Raw genomic sequence first — 24,424 nt, 5'->3', positions numbered from 1 at the left:
TTTCCCCATTCCATAGGCTGTTTGTTTATTTTGTTGATAGTTTCTTTTGCTGAGCAGAAGCTTTTTATTTGATCTAGTTCCACTTTTTTAATTTTTTATTTTATTGAGAAGGTTTATCACTTCCATTATGATAGTAAGGCAAAGGGTACAACATTTTGTGGGGTTGAGATGTGGGAGGGTTATTTCGAGAAGGTGAGAAAGTTTTTACCTGATGGTTCTTATCTGCTGCATGAAGTGGTTGAGTTCCTTTGGTGCATCTGAGGAGGGAAGACGGAAAGGATAGGGGCATGAAAAGAGGGTAAGGGATTGAAACAGCTGTGGTGAGGAATGAATGAAGGACCTTAAAATAAACACATGCACAACCCAAATTATTCTTATAGCAACCCTTCTGACAAAATTCTGTTCCCAAGATACTGCCCATCTTTATACACTCCTTCAAAATCAAGTTCTTGGAAAGAATAGACTGCTCTTCTTGCTCTCTCTTCTGTTTTCTCTTTCCTTTATCATCTATTTCACCAAACCTTCCTTACTGAGCCATGACTTACCTCTTTAGGCAAAATAGCAATGCACCCACTTCAGTTTTCACAATAAATGTCACTGTTACACTCTGTTCTTTGAACTCATCCTACTCTTTTGTTTCAAGAACTGCTCTTCTTTGCTCATCTTGTTTCTTTAGCCACTGATTCTCACTTCTATTATTTACTGGCATTTAAAATATTGATTGGTGGCAATGCCCTGCTCGGAGACATTCCCCTTCTGTCCTCACCTCTTATCCCCTATCCCTCCCCTCCCCTTTCCATGTTAGGTATTTTTAAAACTCAACTTACTTGTAAAAATTGGAGAATTCCTTTTTTACTTTTCTTGATTCTTTAAAGTCTTATGAATAAAAACATTGCTAATAATTTTATGATTTGAAATTTCTTCTCATAAAATAAATTTTTGCTGAAAATGAATTTTTTTGTTTTCTAGAGCTCTTAAATTACTGGGTATTTCCAATGTTCTTGTTTTTGTGCTCTCTTCTTCCTTGCTTTACAAATTTTCAATTAATTTAAATTGGCCCTGGTTGGTGTGGCTCAGTGGATCGATCACCATCCTGCAAACCAAGAGGTCTCTATTTCAAGCCCCACTCAGGGTACATGCCTGGGGTTATAGGCGAGGTCCCCAGTGAGGGGTGCACAAGAGACAACCACACACTGACATTTCTTTCCCTTTCTCCCTCCTTCCCGTTCTCTCTAAAAATAAATAAAATCTTTTAAAAATTAATTTAAATTATTAGAATGAGTTACATATCACATCCATTGTGCTAAGTACATTTTTATTGTCCCTTTCCCCCCTTCCCTTACTGAAATTACTATTACCACCTAACTTTACAACCCTCAAGACAGGTCTTCCAAAACAGTGCCTTACTTAAAGCCATAATATCCAGGAATCCTCATGAAAATCATTGCTCTTTGCCTTACAAATGCTCTCTTTAGACTCTAAATATTTTCTTCTTTTTATTAGCTCATATCTTTACTAATGTTTTAGCTAGTTATTGAGGTAACTGAATTTCAAGTTGTTTTTTTAGGCTCTGTAATACTATGGGGAGATACTGTAAATACTGTAATAATTATTAATATTAGTAACTGGTGATGCTTCACAGGTCAGTTGCTGAAGTAAGCCTAGTCATGGGTTTATAAACGTAAAATGATCAAATATTGCACAGTGGGAGATCCTGATTTCCTTTCTTTGTTCCTTATTGAATAAGTTGACTGATCTTCATATTGTTTCTTTCAAATTATGAACTAGATGTTTTGCATTTATGTAGATCTCAGCTACATCTAAAGAGATTTGCCTTCCAACATTACAATGGTGTAGAATTACTTAGTAATATGTGTCTTAATAGTTCAACTTGTCCTGACAATGTGCAATGGAAACTTTCCTTTGGCAGCAATGAGTTGAAGATGGTGGCTAAGTAGATGGAAGCTGAGTCTACCTGCTCTTGCCCCAACTTGGATTCTTGGCTGATCTTCCAAAAAATAACCTGAACAATCAACAAAATTTTAGCTGATAGGAAGTTTCAGAGCCAAGATGTACAGAGGACACTTCACAACAGATAGTAAGGATATTTTATAACTTGAAGGGGAAGTGCTCTGTGCATGGTGCCTGCAGCAGTGGAGAGACTATTCAGAAATCACAGCCTTGGGGCTCCCTCCCCTCCCAGGGCAGGGGGCCCCATTCCCATGCAAGAAACTCCCACACCCTGGCTGGGAGTTACTTGGGAAGATATATGGATTTGGAGAGATCCAAACTACACACATAAAGTGCAGAGCATTTTTATACATTTAGTACTAAATGCCAGCTGGGGGAGAGTACCAGAGAGAAAGGGACTCTATTTCCCAAAATGATCAGGGGTCACATCTGGGTCAGGTGGAGGCAGGCTTCAGCCAACCATGACCATGAGAAACACTTGACTTTTTGGAGAGGTGATGTGCATGGAGAACTGGACAATGACTCAATATGGTACTGCAGTGAGAGTGCCACAGAGAGACTTTTAAAAAGGGGAGCTGATGCATGCTCGGCAGGGACCCCACATGCAGCTGCCCTGCCAGCAAAGGGACAAGAATGAAAGTGCAGTTTGCTCCCACTGAATACAGCTGGGCAGGGAGATTAGAAAGTTACACAGCAAAGAAATTTCTGGGTCCCAGCCCAGCACAGTTAGCAAGCAGGAGACTATATAAAATGGAGAGTTTAGGACTTCATCTTCTGCAAGGGCTGTGGACTGGGAATTAGACAGGCAAGAGTTGAACACAGATTATTTACAGCCAGACAGAACCCCCTTCCCCAGCAGAGTTCAAACCTCTGGGAAGGGACAGTTGTACTCAGCCCCCACCTCCTGCAGGACTGAAAGTGCTGCATCCAATAGGGAAGCTCTGCAAAAACAGTCAGGACAGGCTCAGGGACCTCCTGCAGGGTGCATATCAGCAGGAGAAAGACAGAAAGAGAAACTCCAAAAGGACTATTTTGAATTTCTTTCCGGGAGACAAAATACACTGGTTCTTAGGGTCCTATTCCACTGAGGCCACCAAGGCGGGGAGATCAGAAATTGATGCAGCAAGAGGTAATCAGAGCCCCACCCAGCCTTGGCTAACACACAGAGCTGCCCTCAATACCAATCAGGAAAGGGCTGACCCTCTTACATAAATTGAAATGGACAGCTAGTTTATCAGAAACTATACATTGTTGTAAATAAGCTGGGACAGAACAAGATGGGTGGTGCAGGGACAGGGGAACACACCCATAATTTTCCCAGAAGACTGAAGAGCACCTGCCAGGGAAAACCAGGTGTTCCATCCTCCCTGTTGCAATAAAAGCCCCTTCTATAGGCAGGTGAAGGTGGTGCATGCAAGTGCTGCCAGAAGTTGGATGACCCACCCCTGGACCTTGAGCTGAAAAATAGCTGGAGGTGGATCCAGAAGGGGGACACAGAAGGCAAACACCAAACTGTGCTGAGATGAATAAAAATTACACCTCATTCTTCTCTAGTACATGCATTATTTATTCTCTCATATAGCCTTAACATTTTTTCTTTTTCTTCAATTGTATTCCAACTAATTCACTATTTTTGTCTTTTATTTTTAATTTATATTTTCATATTTTATTTCATTTTCATTTCAAATCTCACATTGTACCCTTTCCTTGTCTTACTGCATTTTTCCTCCTTCCTACCCTTGCTTATTTTCATTTTAAATATTATTTCACCCTTTCTATGACTTGTTCCTATTTCTCATTATTTATCCTCCCTCTATTCCTTCAAAATCATTTTTATTTCCTTTATTCATCTCAATTATTTTCCATTTCTTATAATATTCTTATTTTATTTCTACCTTTATTAGTCATTGCTTGTTTGTTGTAGATATCATGGTTATTGCTGTTTGCCTTAAATGTTATTCCTATCTCTTTACTATTTTGTCATTTCAGATCTTATAGGTTACTCTCCCTCTGTCTTACTTCATTTTGCCCTTCATTTTGCTCTTGCCCTTGCTTATTGGAGTTTGAAATTTCATTTTTTCCTTTTATTAGCCTGGATTCTATTCCTTACTCTGATTAATTCTGCTCCCTCTATCCTCTCAAAATCATTTTCCTTTTTTTCAAATTGTTGTTCAAGTACAGTTGTCTCCATTTTCCACCAAAAATTCCTCCCCACCCCAGCCATCCCCACCTCCCACCCCTGATCCCATCCCCTCTTGGTTTGGTCCATGTGTCCTGTAGAGAGGTTCCTGAAAACCCTTCCTCTTTATATCCCCACTAGCCCTACCTCCTCCCCTCTGGTTACTGTCAGTTTGTTCTTAATTTCAATGTCTCTAGTTATATTTTGCTTGCTTTGTTTTGTTGATTAGGTTCCACTTAAAGGTGAGATCATATGGTATTTGTCTTTCACTGCCTGGCTTATTTCACTAAGTACAAAATCATTTTTTCTTATTGTAGATACCACATATTCTTTTTTGTCTTTCTTATAATATTCCTATTGTCTTTCCACCTTTATTCATCTTTGCTAATCCATTGTTGTTATTGACCCTGGTGTGGTTTTTCTTCAATTTTCTTCCTATCAGTTTCCTAATTTTTTTAAATTTTCTTTCGAATCTCATATTATACTCTTCCATTTTCTTACTCCATTTTTCTATCTCTATTCACTTTTGTACTTATGTTTTAAATTTTATATTCTTCCTTTCTTCACATTGTTTCTATTTCCTACTCATCATTTCTCCTCCTTCTACCCTCTCAAAATCATTTTTCTTTCCTTTAGTCATCCCATATTCCCTTTTCTTATTTTATAAAATTCTTAATCCCTTTCCACCTTTACTAACCTTTTCTCATTTGCTGTTGATATTACTGATGTAATGGGAGGTATTTTGCTGGCATGGGCTTGATTTTCTGGATAGTTCTGCTTTGTTCTGTCAGCACCTGTACTATAGCATACAAGACTTAATGGGGTTATAATTCTCACTCAGCCAGCTGGGGAAGAGAACCCAATGAATGAGCCATCAATAATAAAAATTCCAGTACAATAAGAGAGCCCACATAAACTTAAAGGGAATTCCTAGAACATCTAGCTCAAGAGATCAAAGATACTGTATCACTGAGTCCCACAGAACTCCTACCACAGAAGGCCACCTGACAAAAACAGAGTCACAGCAGAGCAATCTGATATGCAGAAACAAACAAAAAATGTTACCTAAAATGGGGAGACAAAAAAAACAATTAAAAGGAAAGGAAGAATCCCCAGAAATGGAGTTAAATGAAACTGAAGCAAGCAATCTATTAGACATAGAGTTGAAAAGAATGAATGGTTATAAGGTTGCTCAAGGAACTCAGTGAGAACAACAAGGAAGCTTAAGAGAGCTACAAGGAACATAGTGGGAACTATATCAGCATGAAAAAAAAAAACCCATAGAAACTATGAATAAGAACCAGGTGGAAATGAAGAATATAATATCTGAAATGAAGGATATACTAGAAGGAATTAAAATCAGACTAGATAAAGCAGAGGACCAAATCAGTGACCTGGAAGACAAGGTAGAAAAAACACTCACTCAGAACAACAAAACAAACAAACAAAAGACTGAAAAAGAAAAAGGAAAGTTTAAGGAAGTTACAGGACAACATGAAACATAACAGCAATTGCATCATAGGAGTGCCAGAGGGAGAAGAAAAAGAGCAAGGGATAGAAAACTGGTTTGAAAAATTAATGACAAAAACTTCCCTAACTTGGTGAGGAAAATAATCAAGCATGCTCAGGAAGCATGGAGTATCTCAATAAAGATGAACCCAAATAGGCCCACTCCAAGACACATCACAATTAAAATGACAAAATTTAAAGACAAAGAGAATCTTAAAAGCAGCAAGGGAGAAACCACTGGCAATGTACAAGATAGCTTTGATAAAGCTATCAGCTGATTTCTCAACAGAAAAACTACATGCCAGAATGGACTGGAATGTAATACTCCAGGTAATGAAAAGGGAAGGAGAAGGAGAGGAAGAAGAAGAAGAAAAAGAAGAAGAAGAAGAAGGAGGAGGAGGAAAGGAGGGGGAGGAGGGGGAAGGAGGTGGAGGAGGAGGGGGAGGAGGAAAAAGAAACAGAGAGATAGAGAGAGAAGAATGAAGATACGAAGGGGGAAATGGCAATGATCAAGTACCTATTAATAACCTTCAATGTGAATTGATTAAATGCTCCAATCAAAAGTCATAAGATAGTTGAGTCAATAAGATAACACAATCCACACATATGCTGTCTACAAGAGACCAACCTCAGAACAAAAGATCCTTAAAGGCTGACAGTGTAGGGAAAGAAAAATATTCCAAGAAAATGGATATAAAAACAAAAACAAAAACAAATAAACAAACAAAAAAACCCTTGGGTACTTACATAAGACAAAATATACTTCAAAACAAAAGCCATAACAAGAAACAAAAGTCACTACATAATACTTAACTGTTCACCACAACAAGAGGATGTAACCTTTGTAAGTATATATGTACCCAACACAGGAGCACCTAAATACATAAGAAAAATCTGGGAGGACTTCAAGGAAGAGATTGACAGCAATACAGTCATTGTAGGGGATTTTAACACCCTATTGTCAACAACGGATAGATCTTCCAAACAAAGATCAACCAACAAGAATATTGTGGCATTGAATGACACACTATATCAAATAGACTTAGTTGATATCTGCAGAACATTTCACCTCAAAGAAAGAAAGTATACATTCTTTTCAAATTTACAGTGATCATTTTCAACATTTAATCACATGATAGGACACAAAACAAGCCTTTACAAATTCAGAAAATTGAAATCATATAAAACATCTTTTCAGATCATAATGGCTTAAAATTAGAAACCAATCCAAGGAAAAAGCTAAAAAATATTCAAATGCATGGAGACCAAATAAAATGTTATTAAACAATGAACAAGTTAACAATGAGATCAAGAAAGAAATCAAAAAGTACCTGGAAACAAATGAATATGAGCCCACAATAACTGAAAACCTATGGGACACAAAGAAGACAGTCCTGAGAAGGAAGTTCATAGCAATATAGGCCTACCTAAAAAAGACAGAAAAATCTCAAATAAACAACTTAACCCTATATATGAAAGAACCAGAGGAACAACAAACAAAGCCCAGAGCAAGTAGAAAGAAAGAAATAATCAAGATCAGAGCAGAATTAAGTAATATAGATACTAAAAAACAATAAAAATAATCAATGAATCCAGGAGGTGGTTCTTAGAAAATATAAACAAAATTGACAAACCTTTAACCAGACTCATCAAAAAAATGGCAGGGGGCAGAGGACCCAAATAAATAAAATCAGAAATGAAAGAGGAGAAGTAACAACTGATAACACAGAAATACAAAGGATTGTGAGAAATTACTATGAACAACTATATACTAAAAAGTTGGACAACCTACGTAAAATCAACAAATTTCTAGAAGCATAAAATCACCCAAAGCTGAATCAAGAAGGAGCGGAAAACCTGAAGAGACCAATAACAACTAGCAATATTGAAGCAGTAAACAAAACATTCCCAGCACACAAAAGCCCTGGGTTGAATGGCTTCACATGTGAATTTTAACAAACATTCAAAGAAGAGCTAACACCTATCCTTCTCAAACTATTTCAAAAAATTCAAGAAGAGGGAAGACTCCAGAATTCCTTTTACGAGGCCAGAATTATATTAATTCCAAAACCAGGTAAAGATATAACAAGAAAGAAAATTATAGGCCAATATCTCTGATCAACATAGATACTAAAATCCTCAACAAAATATTGGCTATCCAGAACCAGCAATGCACTAAACAGATTGTATACCAGAGCCAAGTAAGATTTATCTGAGGGATGCAAGGATGGTATAACATTTGAGAATCAATAAACACAATACATCATATAAACACAAGGAAAGACAAAAACCTCGTGATCACGGGGAGTGCAAACTGGTGCAGACATGGTACAAAACAGTATAGAATTTCCTCAGATAACTATAAATGGAACTGCCTTTTGATCCAGCAATACCACTGCTGGGATTATACCCTAAGAATCCTGAAACACAAATTCAAAGAACCTATGAACCCCAATGTTCATAGCAGCACAATTTACAATAGTCAAGTGCTGGAAGCAACCTAAATGCCCACCAGTAAATGAGTGGATCAAAAAACAGTGGTCCATTACACAATGGAATACTATTCAGTGGAAAGAAAGAATGAAGTCATACCCTTTGTGACAGCATGGATGGAACTAGAGAGCATTATGCAAAGTGGAAATAAGCCAGGTGGTGAAAGACAAATACCATATGATCTCACATTTAACTGGAACCTAATCAATAAAACAAACAAGCAAGCAAAATATAACCAGAAACCTTTAATTAAAGAACAAGCTGAGAGTAACCAGAGGTGAGAAGGGAGAGGGATAATGGGAGAAAATTGAGGAAGTTCCATCAAGGAACATATATAAAGGACACATGGACAAAGCCAAAGGGGGCAGGTTCAAGGGTGGGAGTTGGGGATGGGTGGGGTGGGGGGCCCAGGTGGGATGATAATGGAGACAATGGTACTTGAACAACAATAAAAAATCCCTCATGATCATATCAATATATACTGAAAAAGCATTTGATAAAATCCAACACCCATTATGATGAAAAAAACACTCAACAAAGTGGGAATAGAGGGAGCATACCTTAACATAATAAAGGCTATATACAAGAAACCTACTGCTAACATACTCACTCAACAGGCAAAAATTAAAAGTGTTTCCCTTAAGTTCAGGAACAAGACAAGGGTGCCCACTATCACCACTCTTGCCACAATTATTACCCATATACACACAAAAAAGAAATAATAGATATCCAAATTGGATAGGATAAAGGAAAACTGTGATTCTCAGGCAAATGATAGTATACATAGAACACCCTATAGTCTCCACTGAAAAACTACTCAAAATAAGAGTGATTTTGGCAAAGTAGCAAGATAACAAAGGTAATATTCAGAAATTGATGGCATTTTTGTACACCAACAATGAATTATCAGAAAAAAACTAAGGAAAAATCCCATTTACTCTAGCAACAAGAAATATAAAGTATCTAAGAATAAATTTAAGCAAGGATGTAAAACTCCTGTCATTAGATAATTACAGAATACTGAGAAATTGAGAAAGATACAAATAAATGGAAGTATATACTGCATTCATAGATTAGAAGAACTAACATAATTAAAATGTCCATATTATCCAAAACAATCTATAGACTCAGCACAACTCCTGTTAAAATACCAATGGCATATCTCAAAGATCTAGAACAAATATTCCAACAATTTATATGGAGCCAAAAACACCCCAAATAGACTCAGCAATCCTAAGAAAGAACAAAGTTAGAGGGAATCACAATATCTGATATTAAATTATATTTCAAGGCCACTGTAATCAAGACAGTCTGGTAGTGTTATAAGAACAGACACATAGATCAATGACACAGAATATAAAGCCCAGAAATAAACCTGTGCCTCTATGGTCAATCAATATTTGACAAAAGGGGCAGAAACATAAAATGGAGTAAAAATAACCTCTTCAACAAATGGTGTTGGGGATCTGGACAGCTACAGGCAAAAAATGAAACTCAACCACCAACTTACAACATATAGAAAAATAAACTCAAGATGGGTAAAATACTTAAATATAAGTCATGATATCATTAAAGTCCTAGAGGAGAACATAGGCAGGGAAATCTAAGATATTCCATGCAGCAATATTTTCACTGATATGTCCCTTAGAGAAAGGGACATAAAGGAAAATGCAAACAAATGGGACTTCATCAAAATAATAAACATCTGCATGGCTAAAAAAACCATCATCAAAATGAAAGGGGAACCAACTGTGTGGGAGAACATATTTTCCAATAATACATTGGACAAGGGTTTAATATCCAAGATATATAAAGAACTCACATGACTCCACTCCAGGAAGACAAACAACTCAATTTAAAAAATGGGCAAAGGACCTGAACAGACACTTCTCCAATAAGGACATACAGATGGCCCACAGACATATGAAAAGAGCTCACTGTCACTAGCCATGAAAGAAATGCAAATTAAAAGTACAATGAGATACATCACCTCACACCTCTCAGAATGGCCATCATTACCAAATCAATAAACAACCAGTGCTGGCAAGGATGTGGAGAAAAGGGAACCCTAGGGCACTGTTGGTGGGAATGCAGACTGATGCAGCCACTATGGAAAACAGTATGGAATTTCCTCAAAATATTAAAAATTGAACTTCCTGTTGACCCAGTAATTCTGTTATTGGGATTATATACTAAGAGTCCTGAAACACCAATTCAAAAGACTTATGCACACTTATGTTCAAAGCAGTGATATTTACAATAACCAAGTATTGAAAACAGCCCAAGTGCTTGTCAGTAGACGAGTGAATTAAAATCTGCTGAATTTATATAATGGAATGGTATTCAGCAGAAAGAAAAAAATGAAGTCCTACATTTTGCAACAGCATGGATGGAACTGGAGTGCATTATGCTAAGTGAAATAAACCAGTGAGCTAAAGACAAATGCCATATGACCTACTTGTACCTGGAATCTAGTGAACAAAATAAACTAATGAGAAAAATAAAACCAGAGACATTGACATATGGAACAGACTGATTTTAATAGGAGGGAAGGCAGAAAGTAGAGAATGGTGGAAGGAAGGAGAGGGGACTAGTCAAATAACATGTATGAATGACTCTTGGGTATGGACAACAGAGAGGGGATTAACTGTGGGAGAGAGGGATGCGTTAGGTAGAGGGGACAAAAGGGAAAAATTGGGGCAACTGTAATAGAATAAGTAATAAAAATAAAGTATAAAAATGGCAATAATAATTTTTTAAAAATCCAAAAAACAAAAAATGAACCAAAACTTTTCTTTGGGACTAAACTGAAAAACCCCAGTTGCTTCTAAAGATGTTTAGCCAACACATAATGAGAAGAATAATTCAAGTAAATGGGACTGAGTTTCATAGAGCAAAGGAAAATAAAAGCAAAAATAATTTTTAATAAGGAAATTAGTTGGTACTATATTTCAGCTTTTACAATCTTATTTATTAGATCATCTTTTTATTATTCCCAATTAAATCATTATTATTATTATTTTGTTTGTTGGGGAAAGGGGCATTAAATTTCTTTTATGAAACCACCACCCCAAATTACCCTTCTTTCCTAGAATAAGCATAACTGATATCAGATATTACTTTGTTTTAAAGGTAATATATGATATCACTGACACTATATTCCACTAATATGATGGAAGAATTTTGAACAACATTATCAAAGAAAAGGTTTAGTTTTACATATTTATATGTATAAATGTACATGAGGCCTGTCCAGAAAGTATCCAGCCACATAATATGTAAAATAGAGACATATATTGAAGAAGATACAAGATACAAGAAGCATTGTACAAAGAACAATGATGCCTAAGTCCCCTTCAAAGCAGGCACCTTGAGACCTCACACAGTTCTCCCAATCTCCATCAGCTGTCCCATTGTATTTTACTGAATCTCATTGATGGTCTGAAATCTCTTCCCTTTCAAAGGCAATTTTAGTTTAGGGAAAAGCCAAAAGTCACAGGGTGCCAAATTTCCGCTATAGTGGTGCGTGCCCACCTTGCCTGCAGTGAGCATGAAACGCTGTGGATGGTTCGTCAAAAAACGAGAAAAACATACACAGAGACAACCAGGTCCTGTGGGGGAATCGGGACAGAATGGCCACCCTCTCTCAAGTGGGGAGAGTGCCCCGCCCCCCTGCACAAGCAGGATTTTATTCTTGAATACCAATACAGTTTGCAAATTACAAGTAGTTAGCTTTTGAAAGGTGCTGGCAGATTTCCTACTGGGATCCTAAGCCAGAGATTTTGGGGTTTTATCATTTAAAAAGACTACAGAACTTAAAGCTTAGTTCTGTTTCCTGCCCATGACTTCATATTCTAATTAAAGAGCATCCTCCAGCAAGCAGATTTCATAGGGTCTTTCATATTCTATGTCTTAGGCCTAATTATCCCGGGGGTCCGCTGTTTCTGGTCTGGACTGTACCGCCCCTGTTACTGCCAATGGGCCTGAGTTGGGCAGAGAAGACAAAGGCATCTGGGAGACTTGGATTTCTCAAGGACTCAGGCATTGGCAAAGCTGAGGGGGCAGGGGTTGATGTCGATCACCCCATTATTTCTACAGTCCCCTGAGTCTTGTCCCTGTCATTCCTTCGTGAACGCGTCTGTCTTAGATTCATTCTCTATCCAAGAGAATTGTTACCTGCCATTGACTGCCATTCAAGCATGAAAAGGAATGAGGCATATGAACAGGCAGTGTTCATGCCAGGGAAATAAGTTTTGTCTCCTTCGTGGCTCCTGTTCCAGAGGCCTCTTACTCAGCCATAGTTATAGGCAGTTACAGATTCCTGAAACCAGGTAGGGCGGTCCTCAACACTATAGGGGGTCTGAGTCACCTGGGTGATTTGATGTTTTGCCAAAAATCTCTGCAGGAGATGTGAAGTATGAGCAGGTGCATTGTTGTGATGAAGCTGCCAATCACCAGTTGCCCATAGCCGCAGCCATTTTCATTGTATTATAATCTCTCAACTGACAAAGAACATTGAGGTAGTAGTCCTTATTGTTTGGAAGGTTATACTTGTGGTGGAAAGCACCTTCCAATAAAAAAAACACAGTTAACGTTGTTTTGATTTTGCTGAAACTTTGCTAAACCTATTCCAGGTGTGGAAAACCAGACAACTTCCATTGGGATGACTGGGCCTTTGTTTCTGGAACATAACTGCAGAGACATGATTCAAGTCTGGTTATAACCTTTTTGAGGGAATATGGTTCATTGGTAGCAGTTTGAGTCAAGTCATTAGTAATTGCAGCACGATGTTCCTCCTGCTCTGATAGCAGAAGCTGTGGAATGAATTTTGCCATGACATGTTTCATGTCAAGATCCTGTGTCAAAATCTTGGGTACAGTAATTTTTGGAATCACCCCCAGGTCAGCTTCTAGTTCTTACACTGTCACTGATCTTTGTTTACTGCAGCCCATACACATTCAACATTTTCAGGTGTTCTGCTTGTTGCAGACCTTCCAGATCACTTTCAACAAGTTCTTGACCATCTTTGAAGTGTTTGTGCCACATTTTATTTGTGCTGCACTTATTGCATCATCCCCAAAAGCCTTGTGAATCATCTAAATCGTTTCTGTGGAGGAATGTTCAAGCTTAATGTAAAATTTTATGCAGATTCATTGCTCTACTCACTCAGTCATTTTGAATGTGACATCCACACATTGCACATGCTCACTCAATGGCATCTACTGCTCCCATTGAATTCATTGCTCTCACCTGCTCATTTTAGTACACTCTTCTTGTCTTCCATGTTACATCTCTGTTGTGCAAACCATTCTCGTATTAATAATAGCTGGACTTTTTCTGGCTGTATCTCATATAAATATATGTATATACACACACACACATATGTCTTTTTTTCTTAATATGTGTATGTATACATATATACACACACATTGATATTGTTCTATTCCCTGCATCTGATTATTATGTGTGTATTTTTTCTAATCATGTAGAAAGAAAAGTCATTTTGTTTTGTATAAGCTAGAATATAAAATATTGTTATAGCCCATGTAAACTATTTTCTGTTTACTGTTATATTCAAATGTCTATAGACTGTTTAGTCTATATCATTGATTCTAAATTCTAAGATACTCATTTCTCCTTTTTACATTTAACATTTCTGAAATAAGAATGCACATTATACTAAGTAACCTATCATAATTCAGTTGTTAACATTTTTTTTTCTTTCTAGGTTGTTCAAAATATCATTATACTGTGAGGCTCAAAAGTTCTTTCAGAGTCTTTTGTTTCTTAATAAGCAGCTGAAAATTAATATTTTAAAAGGCATATTTAGGGATGGCAAAACTTTGGTCCCCCTCAATGCTAATATACCTTTCACAATTAATAGTGACAGATGCAATGAACTGTTGAGTGCTGAGACCACCTCTCAGAGGGCAGCATACTTTGGCTGAGACTGCCTACTACCTTGCAACTTAGTTTTCCTCTTTTTCAAAATTTTGGGTAGACCAATAGCTACAAAGCTAAATTTTGCCAGACCACCTTACTGTATAGATTTACTAGGGTTGCTATAAGGAAATACTACAAACTGAGCAGTTTGAACAATGAAACTTCCTTGTTTCACAGCTTTCGTGGTTAGATGTCCAAGAACAAAGTGTCATGTGGGCCATGATCTCACTGAAAGTGCCAAAACGGTCTGCTCCAGGCTTTTACTCAGCACCTGGTAGTTTCTTGGCTTATGGCAACTTAATTCTAATCATCACTTGGCCTTGCTCTCCAGGTGCTCTCACCTGTCTCTGCATGGCATGCATAGGACTTTGGCCATATGGAACCATGGGCCCATCCTTCTCAGTGCAACTGCATTTTAACTAACCATACCTTCAAGGGCCCTATTTCTAAACAATGTTATATTATGAGGTATGGAGGATTAGAATGTCAACATATGAATTTTGAGGGACACAGTTTAACCCATGACAGTGACTACATTTGTTACAGGTACAGTTTGTGTGCCCAGTACCTCAAAAATAAAAGTCAATACTTAATACATCAGAGTTTGGAGTAAAGAAATATTTATTTTATTGATTGAGAAGACCCAGTCTAAGAAGATGGGGGGCCTTATGGCCTCTGCAAAGTCATGTTAAGAGAGGCTAGTGTTCTATTATTACCAAGAGAAGAGGCAGGAGGTGGGTGTAGGCTAGACAGATGACTAGACAGCTAGGCATCAAAAGAGATTCAAAGAACAGCTCAAAATTTCTAAATCTCTTTCTCATGGTCAGTCTGTAGACCCTCACTGAGTGTGGTTCTGGAGACCCTTGTAAATCTTTGAAAAACAGCCATTACTTTGTACATATTTCCCCATCTTTTTGGGAAAGATGCCCTCTGACAAGGGGCTGCTGGAGTCTCACACAAAATCCCTCTAGTTGATTAGCATATCTGAGGCAGAAGCTATTAGCCTGAAGGTCATGAGAGAGATACAGGCTAGAGTTAAGATAGAGTGAGCATTTCACTCTGTTGCATGTTTCAGTCAGCAAATGTAGCACCTTATAGTGCTTTCCTTAAGACATGGTCTTTATGTATTCTGATTATTTTTCCATCATGCTCCCAGGAAGAGAGACATTGCCTTTGAGTGTGAAGATAAAAGTTACTGCCCAAGAAGTGTTAGAGTAGTGACCTGGATGGAGCATGGGTTCCTAAAAGCTTTGTAGAGAACAACTGTCTTGTAGCCCTGGGTTTAAGTCACTATCATGATGAAGTTTTATGCTTTTCTTAGTCAAACTTAAATTGATTTGCTATAATATATTAACTTTTCCAAGACCAGTTAGAATCTTTGCTTTACCACTTGCTAGCTGTGGGTCACTCACGTGTGTCTTGAACTTTATATAAGCCTCATTTTCCTATTTGTAACAAGAAATTAATCATATAAACTTTAATATTGGTATTAAAATTTCTACTGCATGCACAGCACTTACCATAGTACTGACACATACTAGGTAGCTGTTGTTGATATTTTCATTTGAGTAGATTAGAATAAATATTAAGGAGTTTTCAATTCCTTATATTTATTATTTTATTGAAACAATATTGTAAATGCTGGGAAGGAATAGATGTTACCAACTCCAAGAGTTTTCACACATTCATGTATTCATTCAACAAAACTTTATTCCATAATTTCCATGTACCAGCACTGTATTGGGCAATGGATATGGGAAGAGTAAACATGCATAGAATAGTCCCCATTTCCACCCCCAGGAGGCTTACACTCTAGTTGAGTATAAAAGTGACAGAAGAAAAGTAATATTGGTGATGGTGGTGATGTTACACACAAGACCTCATGTACCTTGGAATATGTTAAGTCATGTAAATGTGGAGCTGTGAAGGGAAAGGCAACCTGCTTGAGAGAATCCGCCAGGGCAATGGGTATGATGGTATGGAAGAGCCTTAGATCCACTGTCACTCAATGAATGTTGCTTGCCAGTGTTACAGGGTGCAGCCGAGAGGGGGGACCCCAAATGGGCATTTGAAATGGGGTCCAGAACTCAAGGTGTCCAGGAGATTTTAGGATGTCCTCACCACCCCGCCCCCAGGGTGTGGGTTGGGGGAAGGGACAAAATGGAACAGGGCCTTTGAGAGCTGTTTCGCATAACAACAGCCTTGTAGCTAAACTCTGGTGTGGTCATTTAACATATCTATAACCTTTGGCTGGTAGCTTAGATATGTTAAATAGCTATGGCCATGCTCAAGGCCAGGGTGATGGAAAGGGACCTCCCCCCAAGATGGGACTGGGAGGCAGGTCCCCTGAGTTACAGCACCGGTGTGGGAGCTCGGAGATGATTGGCTCCAGGACATGGGGCTACACCTGCCCACACTCATGATGGCAGTCCAGTAAAGCTGGAAGGATGTGAGTTCTGGCATGTGAAGCCGAGTGTGGGAGGAGTCGGAAATGGGGCTGCAGAGGAAGACTGGCACAGGGATTTAAACCTAGAGGCGGCAGCCATTGGGAGAGAACCATGCAGCTGTGGAAGTGCAGAGAGGATCACAGCCATTGGAGAGGAGAACCACATGGCTTTGACAGAGTGGAGACTCCCACAGCCCTGCAAGAGAGAATTACCATGTGGCTTTAGCAGAGAACCGCCACTCGGCCTTGGCAGAGTGGCGACCCCCCCTCCCTTGCAGCCATTGTGCAGGGGGAGAAGCACGTGGCTTTGGCAGAGTGGAGACCCCCGCGGCTTTAGAAGGGGGAACCACCACCTGGTTTTAGCAGAGATCCCGGCAACTCAGCTGAGGGTGCCGGGAACCCAGGGAGGTCTCCCAGTCGAGATGGAGTACTAACTGGGAATAACCAGAGGACTGCCTGAGCCATGGACTTCTATTTCCTTTCCTGAGATATGGTACTCTGGACTGGGCAAAGGGGGAAGGAAAGAAGGACTGTGTCTGTTTGTGGGTGTTTTAAAGGCACTTTGGGATTTTTGGTGAAGACATTAGGTCACTACTTTAAGTTTGTATAGCATTAAATAAACATTTCCTTTCCTTTTCACAAATCTCAGGCATTGAGAGACGTCTTTCCTCTGGTGGCGGACATGACGGACCTGGGGGCTTTTTTTCAATAATAGTATATCGTCCCAGGCGCCCCTTGTTTGTTCTGTAACACCAGTACACCTCACATTGAACCTAGTGCACTTAAGTTTGCAGTTGCTCTGATTTTTTTGACCCCATTAATTTAATGACACTTATAACAATAAAAAGCCAGTGAAGCACATACCATTTATATCAGTAAATAGACATTCCAATGTTTTAACTTAAAAAAGAAAGGTTTTTATTATTACTGAAACCAACGATTACAGTAACTTTGACTTTTTATCAGTGTTTTCTTTTGAATTATATTCCATCATTGCTGTATATAAGTAGTTGTCTACATTATCTTTGAATAAATAGCTATGTCTCTAACTTAAAGCTCATTATTTTTGCTATTTGACTTTTCCTTACAGTAGAGATTTTTACTTGTCTTGTGTTTTCTCAGCAGATTTACTATTTTAAATGGATTTCTATGTTTATATATTCTGCCTCTGGAACTGACATGATTATATTTGTGTCTTAATGGGAGAATTACTAAAAGGAAGGTTTAGTCTTGATAAAACTACACGTTGTCTTTGACCATAAAACTCCAAGAATAGATTTGTTATAAGAGATATTTTAGAAAGAAATATTCAAATTGACAGTATTGACATAATTCCTAGTTAGTATAAGTGAAATTGGTTCATCCTTCAAGACAGCCTGTAGAAGAATGAATACCTATGGCTTTGCTGATACATAGGGTCTAATAGTAAATAAAGAGTAATACAATAACATAATTTTCCATGCTTATACTTATGTCTTTTCCAGTTTATCTGAGGCCAGAGTTCATCATCTGGATTGGGCTCTGCTCTTCTCAGTTGTCTGTCAGAGCCTAATTAATTACAGAATGCACCAAACTAATAGCTAAACTTGTACTACCAAGATAGAGGACATTTAGATAATATAAAAGTATGCATTTATTTTTTGTGCCAAGATTTTTATGATTCATAACTACTTGCAATAAATGTACTTTCAAAGTTAACTGATTATTATGTAATCCTCATGTAGTATGTAAGCTTAATGGTAACCACAAAGTAAAATCTTATAGTAAATGCTCAAAAAGATAAAGAGAAAGGAGTTTAAGCATATCACCAATGAAAGTCATCAAACCACAAAAAAAGATAGCAAGATGAGAAAAAGAGAGGAACTACAAAAACAGCCAGAAAACAATGAACAACATGGCGATAAGGCCATACCTATAAATAATTACTTTAAGTTTAAGTAGACTAAATTCTTCAATCAAAAGGCATAGAATGGTTGGTTGGATTACAAAAACAAGACCCATGTATATGCTGCCTGTGATAGATTCATTTCACATGTAAAGACACACAAACTGAAAGTGGAGGGATAGAAAAAAATATCCCATGAAAATGAAAATCAAAAGAAAGCTGGAGTAGCTATACTTATGTGAGAAAAAAACAGATTCTAAAACACACTGTAATCAAGATAAGAACATTACATAATGATAAAAGGGTCAATCCAACAAGAAGATATAATGTTTATAAGTATTTATGCAGCTAAAATAAGAGCACATAAATATGTACAACAAATATTAACAAACATAAAAGTAGAAGCAGACAAGAATTAGAATGACAGTAGGGAACTTCAATAGCTACTTACATCAATGAATAGATTATCTAGACTGAAAATCATTAAGGAAACTTTGGACTTAAATGACACATAAGGCCAAATGGACATATTTACAGAACATTCATTCCAAAAGCAAGAGAATACACATTCTTTTCAGGTGCACATGGAAAATTTTCCAAGGTTGATCATGTATTAGGCCACCAAACAAGTCTCAATAAATTTAAGAAGTTAAGATCATATCAAGCATATTTCCAAACACAATGGTATTAAATTAATTACATGAAGAAAACTGAAAAATTCACAAATCTGTGGAGACTAAACAACATACTACTGAACAACCAATGAATCAAAAAAGAAATAAAAGGAGAAAAAATACCTTGGTACAAATGATAATAGAAATGTAACATTCCAATATTTGTGGGATGTAGCAAAACTTGTTATTAAAGGAAGTTCACAATGACAAATACCTACCTCAAGAAACAAGAAAAGTCTTAAATAAAGAACCTAACTTTACACCTCAAGTAACTACAAAAAGAATAACAAATGAAGCCCAAAGGTAGTAGAAGAAAGGAAATAAAAATGTGAGCAAAAATAAAAGTGAGTTTAAAAAGACAAAAGATCAGAGAATTCCAGCCAAGATGGAGTCATAGGTAGATACATTGTGCCTCCTCACACAACCAAAAGAAGAACAACAAATTTAAAAACAAAAACCAACCAGAACTGACAGAAAATCAAACTGCATGGAAATCTGACAACCAAGGAGTTAAAGCAGAAACATTCATCCAGACCAGTAGAAGGGGCTGAGATGGGCATCTGGGTGGAGAGGACTCACAGCAAGGCAGCAGCTTGCAGACAGGACAGTCCTACATTTGCATGCAGATACATGGGGAGGAACAACTGGGGAACAAGATAGACCATGCAACCCATGGTTCCAGCTTGGGGAGGTAAAGACTCAAAACCTCTGACTGAAAACACCTATGGGGGTTGAGGCAGCAGGGGGAGAAACTCCCAGCCTCACAGGAGAGTGTTGGAGAGACCCACAGGGCCCTAGAGTATACACAAACTCACCCACCCAGGAATCAGCACCAGAGAGGAACAGTTTGATTGTGGGTAGGGGTGGGTAGTGACTGAAAAATGGCAGAGAGTGGAGCAAATGGCACTGTTCCCTGTCAGACCCCTTCCCACATACAGTGTCACAATGCAGTGGGGTGGTTGCACTGCCCTGGTGAACACCTAAGGCTCTGTCTCTTACTCTGTAACAGGTGCATGGAGACAAAAAATAAAAAAAAAATGTCCCAAATAAAAGAACAGATCAAAGCTCCAGAAAAAATATAACTAAGTGACAAAGAGATAGTCCACTCATCAGATGCACAGTTGAAAACACTGGTAATCAGGATGCTCACAGAATTGGTTGAATATGGTTGCAACTTAGATGAAAAAATAAAGGCTACGCTGAGTGAAATAAAAGAAAATGTACAAGGAACCAACAGTGACAAGAAGGAAACTAGGACTCAAGTCAATGATTTGGAACAGAAAGAAGAAAGAAACATTCAACCAGAACAGAATGAAGAAACAAGAATTCAACAAAACCAGGAGAGGCTTAGTAACCTCCAGGACATCTTTAAACATTCCAACATTGGAATCATAGGGGTGCCAGAAGAAGAGGAAGAGCAAGAAATTGAAAACTTATTTGAAAACATAATAAAGGAGAACTTCCCTAATCTGGCAAAGAAAACAGACTTCCAGGAAGTCCAGAAAACTCAGAGAGTCCCAGAGAAGTTGGACCCAAGGAGGAACACACTAAAGCACATCATAATTACATTAGCCAAGATTAAAGATAAGAAGAGAATCTCAAAAGCAGCAAGAGAAAAGGAGAGAGTTAACCTACAAAGGAGTTCCCATTAGACTATCAGCTGATTTCTCAAAAGAAACCTTTCAGGCAAGAAATGGCTGAAAAGAAGTATTCAAAATCATGAAAGACAGGGACCTATATCTAAGATTACTCTATCCAGCAAAGTTATCATTTAGAAAGAAAGAGCAGATAAAGTGCTTCCCAGATAAGGTCAAGTTAAAGAAATTCATCATCACCCAGCCCATATAAGAAATGTTAAATGGACTTATCAAAGAAAAATATAAAAAAATATGAACAGTAAAATAACAACTCACAGCTATTAACAACTGAACCTAAAAACAAAAACAAAAACAAAATAAGCAAACAACTAGAACAGGAACAGAATCACAGAAATGGAGATCACATGGAGGGTTATCAGTGGAGGAGTGGGAGGGGGAGAGAGGGTGAAAAGGTACAGAGAATAAGTAGCATAAATGGTAGATAGAAAATAGGGGGGGGGATAAGAATAGTATAGGAAATGTAGAAGCCAAGGAACTTATATGTACGATCCATGGACATGAACTAAAGCGGGGGAATGTGGGTGGGAAGGTGTGTGCAGTGTGAAGGGAAATAAAGGGAGGAATATGGGACACCTGTAATAGCATAATCAATAAAATATATTTAAAAAAGAAAAGATAAATGAAACTCAGATCTGTGTTTTTTAAGATAAACAAAATTAGCAAATCTTTACTTAGACTCACTAAGAAAAACAGAAGGGACTCAAAAAAATCAGAAATGAAAGAGGAGATATTCTGACTGATATCCTAGAAATACAAAGAATCATGAGACATAAGTAATTATACACCAACAAATCAGACAACCTAGAAGAAATGGAGAATTCCTAGAAATGAATAATGATGAAAGTCTGAATAAACAATAGTAAGGATAATGAATCAAAAACCTCCCAACAAGCAAAAGTCCAGGACCAGACAGCTTCACTGGTGAATTCTGCCATTCAAAGAAGAATTAATACCAATCCTTCTCAAAGTCTTCCAAAAAATAGAAGAGGGAATGCTTCCAAAATATTTCATGAGTCCCTGGTGCCAAAACCAGATAAGGGCTCCAGAAAAAGAAAATTGCAGGCCAATATCTATGGTGAACATAGGTACAAAAATTCCCAAGAAAATATTAGCAAACTGGATATAATGATATATTAAAAGGATCATATATCTTGATCAAATGGGTTTTATTCTATTCTACAGGAGGGATGGTGAGTATACTGGTATAGACGCAGATAAAAGTAATAGTTTTGTTGATAGGTAGAGGAGGATCTCACTCCTGTTTGTATTTTTTCCTCCTTTGTTTCCTGTTTTATTCCAACTGAAGAAAGGGGGGAAACATTTTCAGTTTGTGCACCATGAGATGCTGATGATTTCCTAACTTTTAAATATACTAAATAAAGTTTTTTTCTCAGGAGTAAGAATTTTACTTTATTTTTATTTATTTTTTTAGTATTAAGCTTTTTTAAAATTGTATTTATTTTTAGAGAGGGAAGGGAGGGAGAAAGAGAGAGAGAGGAACATCAATATGCGGTTGCTGGGGGTCAAGGCCTGCAACCCAGGCATGTGCCCTGACTGGGAATCCAACCTGCGACACTTATTATTTTATTTTAATTGTTATTCAAGTACAGTTTTCTGCCTTTTACTCCCATCCCAGCCCAAACCCCCAGCCCTCCCCACCTTCCTCCCATTTCCACCTTCCCTTGTTTTTCTCCATGTGTCCTTTATACTTGTTCCTGCAAACCCTTCTCCTTTTCCCCTGAAATTCCCTCCCCTCTCCCCTCTGGTCACTGTCAGCCTGTTCTCTATTTCAGTGTCTTTGGTTATATTTTGCTTGTTTGTTTGTTTTGTTGATTAGGTTCCAAGTGACTTTAAACTGTTGATAGATGCCATTGGGAGAGAAGTAGCCTGCATCCTCCTACAACATTTTTCCTTTTTGAACATTGTCATGTATAGGCATTTGAGAGTCCTGTGAGTGATCAAAAATATGTTGAAGGACTCTTTGTGGGGCTCTCTGTGTCATCATAGTGACAGAATCCAAGGGCAGAGGCAATAGAGAGATAGCAAGGTAGACTCAGGGTGGCTTGGGCTCATGGACACCACATAATTTTACTAGCTTTGCACTCTTATGAAATGTATCTGCCTCCCTAAGCCTCAATTTCTTTGCACAGCAATTGTGGTAGAAATAAGAGACAACACACTCTTTTTTTCTTTTATTAATGCAGAAACAGCAAGATGTTGCCAAACACAACTACAGTATAATTGCTTCTTTCAAAATTTTAAGACACACTTGGAAAGCAGGCAGGGAAGAAAATACAAATCTTATTTTTTGCCTTAATATGAATTAATTGAATTAAATTGCTGGCTTTCTCTTCTTACTCATCCAAAGGCATTTGAAATGAGTGATTATTAAAATGAGTGACTATTTTGAAGAATGGGGTCTGTCTGAAAGGCAGAAGGTAGAATGCTGCAGTGAAAGGGCACATAGGCCCTGGGTATATGGAAGGAGGAAGAGGGGAAGGATGGAGAAATGTGAGTGGCAACAGGACATTTTCCCTCATTTTTGCTCTGGGGACTGACACTGTTAATTTTTCCAAAGGAACTGTATGTCTTTCTTTCATTTAATAAATACATATTAAGTAGCTACTATGTTCTAAGTATTTCTTGTGCCTCAAAACAGTGATGAACAAGAGAGATAATGGAGCTGCCTCATAAAGCCTACATGCTGTTAGGAGGAGAAAGATTAAACAAACAATTTAACAAAATAATTGAATACAGTAAATTCAAATTGTGATTGGTAAAATAAAGGAAATTATCAATGACACGTGATAGAAAGTAATCAAGTGTTTTTACTTTGGATACTCAAGGAAAACTTCATTTAAAGATATATGAAAATAGTGACTATTATAAGAAACATGGAAAGTTTATGAATGGAGATTTTAAATTAAGGAAACTTTTTAGTAAGAATGAGAGTTACTAGTAATATACACTTTTAAAAATAGAATAAGGTGTACTAAGGTATATCTATGTATTTTGGAGAATAATCAAATATAAAGGAAGAATTTGATGAGGCCAAAGGAGGATAATTTCAGGTGGAATCCTGAGTAGTGAACTGGGATGGAGTCCTTAGCCCTGAGAGAGCCATAGCCTTGGGTTGGAACTGACATTCCTTTCATTCCAGAAGAGAGATGCTGAGTATGCAGGACAGATGCAGATAAGTTAGTAGTTCTGTTCATAAGCAAAATAAAAAACCCCCTCCCCCCCCCCCATGTTTTCTGTTTTAGTCTCACCCAAGTGGGGAAAGAAACATTTAAATTTTTCACCATGATGTGCTATTCAAACTTCTAAATACACTAAGTAAGGGGTTCCCCATGGGTGAGAATTTTATTTTAATGTAAATGCTGACATACTGAGTAGTATTTATATTTTAATTTCAAAGTGTGAAGAAAAATGTCTTGCATAAACTATTAATTCTATAAGGAGGAATGCACCTAACACTGAGCAATTTCTTGAAGCCTTGGTCTCTGCTATCACACGTGAGAAAGTTTTTTAGATTATATCGAAAGCATTGCTCTGTAGCATTCTAGTCATGTTTGTATGCCCACAGGGAAGCATTACATTTTTATAAACAAAGTGTCTTAACACATGAAAAGAACACAAAAACTGCTTTAAGAAGGAGATAAATGA

This window comes from Phyllostomus hastatus, unplaced genomic scaffold (genome assembly GCF_019186645.2).
Source record: "Phyllostomus hastatus isolate PE091 unplaced genomic scaffold, TTU_PhHast_1.1 phas_contig_65, whole genome shotgun sequence".
Taxonomy (NCBI): Eukaryota; Metazoa; Chordata; class Mammalia; order Chiroptera; family Phyllostomidae; genus Phyllostomus; species Phyllostomus hastatus.
This window is presented reverse-complemented; position numbering follows the sequence as displayed.